The sequence below is a fragment of the Anas acuta genome, chromosome 8 (assembly GCF_963932015.1).
Source record: "Anas acuta chromosome 8, bAnaAcu1.1, whole genome shotgun sequence".
NCBI classification, from domain to species: domain Eukaryota; kingdom Metazoa; phylum Chordata; class Aves; order Anseriformes; family Anatidae; genus Anas; species Anas acuta.
This window is the reverse complement of record NC_088986.1, coordinates 29542341-29551914: the sequence shown is the minus strand read 5'-3', so window position 1 is coordinate 29551914 and position 9574 is coordinate 29542341. Positions and strand designations below refer to the sequence as shown.

The 9574-nt window shown below is 38.8% G+C and overlaps 1 protein-coding gene across 6 annotated transcripts in view; it reads right to left on the bottom strand.

Moving 5' to 3' along the window:
* Positions 1-9574, bottom strand: part of PLPPR5 (phospholipid phosphatase related 5) — a 257024-nt gene that overhangs the window by 15712 nt on the left and 231738 nt on the right. The gene's annotated exons all lie outside the window — the stretch shown is intronic.

The window sequence follows — 9574 nt, the reverse complement described above, 5'->3', positions numbered from 1 at the left end:
AAGGAGCAATTTAGGATTGTTTTACTAGATCGTTCTAATCACCCCATGGCAAAGTGGCATGCGAAGATGCTGAACCTGTTCTGTGAGATTAATACTGCTTTAAAGTCCTGTTAATTCAGTTTTCAGTTTGCAGCATTTACTTGTCTATTAAGCATCTCATTTGACCTTTTTAAAAAGATAAAAAAAGATAGTTCATGAAGCAGACTATTTCTACATTGATGTTTGTCAAAGCACTCATCCTGCCAACACAAGAACTTTGGAGTTTGCCAGATCAAGGCCAGTCGATAGCCTTTTACTCCCACAGCTGACCTGCCTATAATACTTAACTTCTTCCCTCTTTGGATGGCTGGTATGGAAGTGAAAGAGAAAAAAAAGGAAAAGAGCGTTTTGCTCTGATTCACTAGTGCATTGCATTGACGTATTCCAGTCACTGAACTCTGTCAGCCTGCACTTCTAACTCCTGTAGTTGTTCTCCTTGGCAGTTATGGTGTGAGCAAGCCTAAGTCTGAGTTTGAGAAGAACAAGTGCCAGCCTCACCATGGCTCTGGCCTCGTGAAGCAGCACGGTGCCAGCCTTTGCCTGGTTTTGGTGATACTCTGTGATCCTGCTTCTGTCCTTCAGACAATGACTGCAGTTGTTCAGCACTTGGGTGGCTGTAGACCTGTCCAAGCAGGACATTGAGCTGATGAGTCATTTTGTGCCTTCGATCTTAAGCAATCTAGATTACGAGTCCAGCCTTTTTAGCAGGCTTTACTTTTTACAGGGACGGCTGGTCCCATGCTGCCCCATGAAGCCTTAATGAAAATGTAGATCAATCTCTTTGAGCTATAATATTATAGCAGGGAAGATGCTTGTGAAATCCTAGGGGAAGCTCACGTCTCTCCCAGCCTGGAAAACTTGCAGGAGCTTGCCAGCTGTACAGACCAGAGGCAAGTCAGCATCAGGATGGAGCAGGGCCGTGCCATGGGGTGCCCTGTCCCGCTGTGCTGGCAGCAGGTGCTCACAGGGGGCAGGGAAGAACCACATGGCAGTGCCGTGCTCTTTCTCCAGCATATCCTTGCTGTGATTATTATTATTTTTTTAACGTCAGAGCTTCTATCAATGTGCTTAATAGTGGTTTTCCTTTCCTTTTTTTTTTTTTTTCTTCCATCTAACTTTTTAGGATTTACCACATTGAATATGGCTTCTACAAAAGCCATTCCGTATCTGCGCTCATTGTTGCTGCTTTCCTCTGTATTTTCTCATTCTGCTGCAACCAGTGGTCAAAATGCAGGCACACCAGAAATGTCCACATTCCCATAATTGTGCTTTGATTTTTTTCCTCATTCTTTACTATTTCTGATTTATTTTTTAAAGTACCAGTGAATGCTAAGTTGCTATTTCATAACATTATGTGCTATTCTGAAGGTTACTAAATAATTTAATTTTCATCAGTGTGTATTTATAGGAGAATTGGCTTTTCCCCAATGAGCATTAATTTGCATTTATTAATTCTGAATTTTGCCTGCTGTTTTTAGCTCCTAATCTCTCAGTAGTATACAATCCTATAAGCAGGATTCCTACAAGATAGGCAGCAGTAGCACTCTGAATGACAGAGAAGAGAAAGTTCAAGAAAGTGAGCCTGACCAGGCTTACCTGGAAGGATATGAATGTTTAAGTGTTAACAAAAAATTAAATAGCATGCCTAAGCTCCTGTGAGAAAAGGCAGTGTCTGGTTAGTTGGGATGGGAATACCAGTGTCTGTTGCATTGATTTTTACCTGCATGTTCTGCCAGAGCAGAGAGCTGTTCTCTAAGGTGTTTGGAAATCAGAGCACCAGGAGAGATTTTGCATCCTTAGTAAAAACTGGGCTGCAGTTCGTCATGTTTAGGCTTTATTTTTAATTTATTTTCCTCTTTAGCTAGGCCATAAGTTATGGGGAAAGACCCACTAGTTATGTAGAGGCTTTCTTGTGATTGAGTTGTTATTTTTCTGATTTTCTATCATGATTTTCTGATCATGATTTTTCTATCATGATTTTCTGATTTTCTATCATGGAAAAACAAGGTCTATTGTTAAGTACAATCAAATGTTCTCTTTGTGTTGTGCAAATAGTTACTATTTTAGAAAACATACTGTGTCTTTAGCCCTGTTTCCAATGACTGTTAATGTTATGGAATCTCAACTTCCTTAGGCTATTGCTTAGAAAAAGCTTAAACTATTCTTAAACTCATAACCAACCTGCTTATACTTTGGATTTTCTTTCTGCTGTTTTCAGATAGCTTTGTACAGACTGTTAGAGCCCAGCCACTTAAGATGATTTCTGAAGTGCCAGGAGTCTGACTAGAATTCAACTTTTAGCTGCTTACAGCAAAAAAGGTTCAGTCTGGTCACCTCTATTTTCCTTCTTCAAATTTGCCCTCTGAAATTCAACACTGAAAAGGTGATTCTAATTGTCTAGAAAAGAAGTCAGTGTAAAACCAGTGTGAAGTCTTAGTGTATCTGTCTGCAGAGAGCCCCAAACAACAGCTCTGAGAGCTAGAAAGTTTCCCATCCAGCGGTGTGTTTTTGTTTTTTTTTTCTCTCAAATTTATGTGGGGACACTTTAAAAACATTATTGTTTTATTGTAAAACAGAAAATTCAGCCTGCATCTCCAGTTTCCTAGCTAGGTAATCACCGCCTAGAGAATATATAACCGCCACAGCTCCAGAGTTTCTTCTGGCAACCAGAAGCAGTGGCTCATAATCAGTTTTATTTATATCTGGTCTTCACAACTTGTTACAAGTATTTGCCGGGACCAGTGAGTTCTGGTGGGCAGAAGGATGTCTGGGGAGGGGGTGGGACTGCTCTTCAGTGCCCCAGCTGTACCTTCCAGAGGTTTCTGGGCCCAACAGTTCCAGTTTTCTCACTAATGCCTTTTATTTTCCCACTACCAGAAATAAGAGCATTGGTAAGTTGTCATGAGTGACTGGTCAGGTAATTTTGCCCATTACAACATTTTGAACTTATGTGCAGACACTTGGAAAGCACAAGTCAAATGATTATTTGAAAGAAAGAAAGAAAGAAAAAATAAAGAAAAAGCTGCCTTTTCCTCTGAACTCAGCATGCAAATCTCAGCTACTGGTTAACCACAACCAGCTTCCTCAGACAGTATTGTTGCTGCACGGCCAGCATGGCTGCCGGGGTTACTTTCTGTGGTCTGTGGCTTGACCATAAAGAGGAAGATACTCAAGACAAGAAGAGGTCATTTGTTGAGAATATGCATCCTCTTTCTATGCTAGTGCTTCGTATCTGCAGCCTATAAACAATGCATTTCTCTTTTCTGCTAGATTGAAAGCACATACAAAGAAATGACCAAAAGGCTTCTCAGAGACCTAACAGGAGCTGTCACCAGTGCAAACTGTCACTAGCAAAGGTAAAGCAGAGACTGCTTGTACTGCTAGGGCATCACTGGCTCACGGCACTGAATGGTTGCTGATGGTTGCCTGGTGCAGACTTCATCACTACTAGGGCTGAGCTCTAAAAGAATGTCTTTGTTTCAAATATAATGGAAATAATGATGAAAAAAACGATGTTAATTTTCCTACAGGCAAAAAGCTCTACTTTGAGTTTTAATTTTTGATCTAAACTGTGGCATGACACTGGGTTTTCAGCAGGAATAATTCCTGTGATAATTGTATTGCTTACAAGGTTAGTTAAGGAATAAGCATTGTTACGTCTGCATTAATAATTAACCACGAGTTGCAAGTAAGCCATTAACTGTCAGATCCAAACCTCCTTGCAATCGAGGCAATGTTGATGTCCTGTAGTGGGTAGGATTCACTGGTCCTTAACTGTTACATCAGTAAGCCAGCTTAAAGGCAACTCAACTGCCTTTCTGAGCAAACTAACTTCTTTATTCAGAAATAGGTGGTTGCAGTATGTTCTGATGGGAAATTATTTAATCCTTAGCACTACTGTAAATAAAGCATCTCACAAGGCTCTTTGGCAAATGATTTTTTTTTTTTTAATTATTTGAACTCTATAATTGTGTTCATTTCAGTCAAGTTAAGCTTTCATCAGGTGTTGAAAACCTTGTCTCTAAAATGAGAGCTGAACAGGAGGCTCTATATATGTACAAATATCACAAAGTTTCTCACTTTTACGTAGAGAACTGTTTGGTCACTCAGTTACAAGCCAAAAACAGTTGTCATGAGCAGCTGCATCTCTTACCCAGGAGCCCATAAGAATTGCTGGGGCCCCACAAAGCTTGTCCTGAGCCTGTAACACTGCTGAGACTGTCTAGATGAGCAGCCGCTCATTGAAGTTTCAAGACGCTAACACTTTTTTTCATCTCTTTACTGCTTGAGACTTCCATATACCCTGTCTCTACATATATCTCAGCACGAGAGTCCAAAGCTTCTAGCTAATAAATAGAAAGAGGGATGATTATGAGGTTCCCTTTCAAACTAAAAAAAGAAAATAAAAAAAAAAATTAAATTAAATTTTATGAATCTATAAAATAAAGCAAAAATAGAGAGTAATTCTATAAAGAGAAAAACCATTACAGGAATTTAGTACATTATTGCCTGATTTTGTCCACTAACAATACCTTGTGCAATAAACAAAAAACCTGGCAGATACTCTGTTTGCTGACAGTAATGGAAGGCTAAAGCAAGGATAGAGAAAGATTTAATCCATTTGCAATTGGGTTCAAGAGAAAATAGCTAAGTCAGAATAGCTCTCTGGAGGCTATGTGCTCATTCACTAACAGGACAGTACGGAGTTTGTAAGCAAATTAATTGTGACAGCTTAACATAGTAAAGGCAATTGTTCAATATTTATTGGTGCCTTTCAGCATGTCATTTCATTCCTATGATTCCACATATTTTGTTACCATTACATTGCATGGAAGAAAAATAATGGAGAAATATAAAAGGAGAGATGCAAAGCAGGAAAAGCAACTAATTTTGTATTTTTCTGGGATGACGATCATGCACTGTTAGAGGCACACATTTTTAGACTGTATGCAATTCTTAGAAGAGTTTAAAAATATAATACAAATGTAGTTGTGCCTCATTTTTTTCACTTATCAGTATAGCTAATGAAGAAATATAGTTCTGCTGAAGACTGAAGGTAAAATCTTATTCTAGCCTTCTCTCCATTTCTGAGTTATTGCTGAAGGAGAAAGACTCAGTACAGAAGAGCATCAGCTCTATCCAAAATATCTAATATTCTGGGTCAAACCAGCAAGTCTTACCCAGCTCCTGTTAGAAAATCCACAATTTCGTTTTTTTTTCCCACCCTCCTCTTGCCTTTCCCTAAGAGCTGCAGAGCCACTTCCTGCAGTTCACGCGCTGCTTCCTGCTCAGACCCAGCTCCTCTCCCAGGCTTCACAAGGGCTTTTGCAGCCACGTTTGGAGAGGGGACGAAGATCCCTGACAGAGGCTGGGGGCCTGCCATGCCTCGCCGAGCTGCAGCACTGCTGCGGGATGAGGGACAGGCTGAGGAGCTAAAGGATTGCTCCTGTGCTTGGTCACATTGCTCAAGGGAGATCACGGGTCATGCTACGAAGATAGAGGTCTATACATATATATATACACATTGCAGTCTATACATAGATTTGGCAATATAGAAGAGCAGAATATAGGATGGAAAGAGAAAAATATCTTGTATACAATTAAAGGGTATTTGTTTTAATAGTTTAAATTACATTTAGCTTAGTTTTTAACCCCTAATTCAAAATGTTCTTGTTCCTTACTTGCATGGACTGCTACATATACCAGATGTGTGTTGCATCTGAAGTTTTAAGGGTTGCTATGGGAATTCTAGCATCCCTGCTCAGAAAGTCATCTGCACCTTGACAAAGCTGATCATCATTATTGCTATACATAGTCATCTGCCCTTAGAATCACTTACAGCTGATCTTTATGGAAAGAAATATTATTTCATATCTGGTTTTTATTGTGTCATCTCATTTATCAAAAGTATTTATTTAGAACAACAATATTGCAAGGTTGTGAAGATTTTCCTTGGGAGTCCCTCTCCAATAACACAGACCCAGATATTATATTGTTCCAATTCATTATTTGTCTACAGCTAGTTTATAGCATGCATGTAGGATCACACATACAACTCCATAAAATGGCAGCCAAGTGTCACCTAGCACCACCATGTTCCCATGCAGCTGACATTTAGTTCACTCATCTGTGTGGAGAGCTGCTCAGTGTAAGAAATATTTCATTGTTAGCTTTAGCTTTTAAAAAATCTGAGACCAGTTCAGAGCAGAATTGAGTTCCCTAAGTAATTCTAACCATGCAAATGTATTTCTATTGTGCATCTTGTTTTTTTCTCCATTCATTCATTCATTCATTCTGGGATACGTGAGCATTCCTGATGTGATTGCTGACCATTCCATCATTATGCTGTGATCCAGAATCCACTGAAATGAATGAAAAGACCAAAGACTGTGTTCTGATGTTCTAATTCACTCTACCATTTAAGCAACATTCAAATTATTAATAGTATTTGGGGAAAAAATGCTCATTAAAAAGAAACTGGAGCAGAAAAATATAATCGGTACCTTGACTTCACTCTTAGTGACCACAGCATTTTGCCATTTGTTAAAAAAAAGGCTGGGGGGGGATTTGGAGAGGGCAGCATTTTCCATTGTCTCCTCTTAAGTATCTCAGCTGTTTTCTAGCAGTAGCAACATGTGTTTAGAAGGAAAGCCATAAGGCGTTAATTATAGGGCAGTGTAACAGCTACAAATGCATATTCTACTGCAACATGTTCTCCAGAAGGATGTAATCAATTCACACTGTTTTTTGAATGATGTTTCATATTGTGATCTTGTAAACAGATCTTAAAATAGCCAGTTTATAAAGAAAGCTAAATCTCTATAATCAGGAGAGCTTTTCTTTTCTTCCAAATTAACCCTAAAAGAAAAGTAAGAAGATGGAGGTACAGCAGTATGATTTTGAACCCCCTACTGAGCTAAAAGAATGTGAATAATTTGAAAGGGCCTTTTTGTTGTTTTTTGTTTGGTTGGGCTTTTTTTGTTGTTGTTGTTTTGAAAAGTGCACAGCCATTAAACAACATATGCAGCTACTAAATGTGGTGTGTCAGAGAGAAAATTAAAATGACGTTTCTGTAATGCCAAATGGCCATGAATTAGTTAGGGTAGTGAACAGTGAGGCACTGCTTTGGAGTTCAGTGAAAGAACAAGAAAACAGAGTTGCCATTGAACGCACTTTTGTTGACCAAGGTGTCACTTGGTTTTGTACCATAGTCCCTGTCCCCTTTGCCATATGCCAGCAAGATTGAGCACAGCTGTCAAAAAAAGCTGATCAACACGCTTAAGAGTTTCCATATTTGCTACATAGGAGGGTCATTTTGTGTAGCCAGAGCTTCTCAGCTCAGTCTCCCATGTCCCAAAACATCAGATGAGGATCCTTGTCTATCTTTCTTATCATTGCTTTACAAAGACAAGTTCATAGGTATGTTGATGAATAGGGCAAGAAGGTACATCTATATGGGAAATACTAAGTCTTTTTAGAGTTATAAGCCCGTTCAATAAATGCCTCTTCTCAAGGGACTAGAACTAGAAGTATTAGCATTCCCTACCAAGTGTGTTCATCTAATCTCTTGAAGTTGATTAGGACACAAAGATATCCCCATCCTGTGGCAGAGAGCAAAAATAAGCTTCTCACTTTTCTAATTCTTCAACAAAATACACACAGTAGAAATAAGAAAGTCTGTCAGGTCTATTGGCCTTTTCTGTTTCTTAAGTTCTATCATGTATGTCTGTAGCATATGGGTATAACTAATTACATTTTCTGAGCAGATGTGCAAAAGATAGATTGATATGCCAAGGCTGGGAAATGTCCAATGAGGAGGAGACTGGTTCGACCATGACAGATTTTGTAAATGAGACATTTACGGAAATGACGAACATAAAACATCTATTTCATTTTAATATGTTATTCTTGAGGTCATAAGAACTATTTATAGACACCATTAAGTGGACCTTACTTTATTGAATTAAATTCAGAGATGGCATTTATCAGAGTATGCTCCAAACACGCAGGAGCCCAAGTCCATTGTCAATGGGGAAAATGTGTAATGTGTCTCCATTTCCATTCCGCTTTTAGAAAAAGTATTTTTTTTTCCTAAATCTATATGGAATATGTTATTTTTTAAAACGTGTATCCTCTCTCCTCTCTTCCATTTTCTACTTACTGTTAAAAAGGAAGGTAATTAGGAAGGGATTTGGAAGGGAAAAAAATGTTAACTCCCCCTCTCCCTCATTTTTTTTTTTTTGGCAAATGTTAAGATGAACAGATAAGATTAGTGAGAATCTGTACACACTGCACCTGAGTAAAAGAGCAAACAAGGAATTAATGACATTTTTGTTTGAAGCACTGTCAGAGATTTGCCTGACCACTCAGACATGCTTAATAGTGTCCCTGCTAATGCTGCTGAATGAGCCTACCTGAAGCACACCAAGAGTCTTATGGATCCTGCCCTTAAAAGTAAACAATCCTATTGTCCCAGTTCAGTATTCATCTGGTGAGAAAAGTCACTTTGAGAAATAAAAGTAATACGTTATTTGATACTTAAAATAGTATTTTTCTCTACATGTTACAGCCCTTTAGCATTTCAGTACATCTGCTCAGCTAATCCCCTTTAGTCAGATCTAGGCATGTTCCCACCTGGCTATCTCTAGGGGGGCTTCTTTCATTTTTTAAACAGAGCTGAAGGATGTTTGGGAAGTTTATAAATTCTCTGTAGATAAAGAACAAAAAAGGAAAAGTATTTTGCCTCTCAAAGAGAATCCTTGTTGTCATACTTTTTCCCCCTGTTAATCTCTTCATTATTTTTCACATATCTCAAATCTGTGTATTCACCTTCTCCAATTTTCAGGTGCTTTTCCTTCATAGTTAATTTCTTTCTTCATTTCAAAATCCTTCATTTCTCTCCGACACCATGTAATATTTATTACATTAGTGCTAAAGCTGTATGAATAATTCATCATCTATTTTGCCTCTTTTCCTATTCGAGTATGGCCCATAATGATTTATTTGAAATATTCATTATTTGAGATGTGTTGCTGAATAATTTTTGCAAATAATTCTTGGCCTGTGTATTGTTCAGAGGTGCAACTAAAAATCCAGGTGGTAATGATTCAACACTTTCATCCACCAGTGAACAAAACACATCCCCTGATGGAAGCTCTTGTGATCCAGTGCCGAAACTGCTCTTCAATATTCACTTACAGTTACTGAAATGGCGAAAAAAATGCCCACCCCAAAATGCATATTTTTAGACTGCTTGGAAAGGTAGGACATCAGAGTCAGTGGTCAAAAACTCACTGAGCAGCAAGGATGATATCAATAGGGAGACTGCTGCTTGGAGGACTCAATGCGCTGCCTCTGCTGCCTTCATTCACTTACTCCCTTCTCTCCTCAGCACCTTCAAGCAGCACTGGTTACCCAAGTGACAAGCTCCTTACAATGAAATGTTGCACCTACAGTTTATGTAGCCGGTTTTGAGGAAGGCTGAAAGAGCTAACGCTGTTACTGAGAGCAGCAGCTGTGCTGGGAGTTCCCCTTG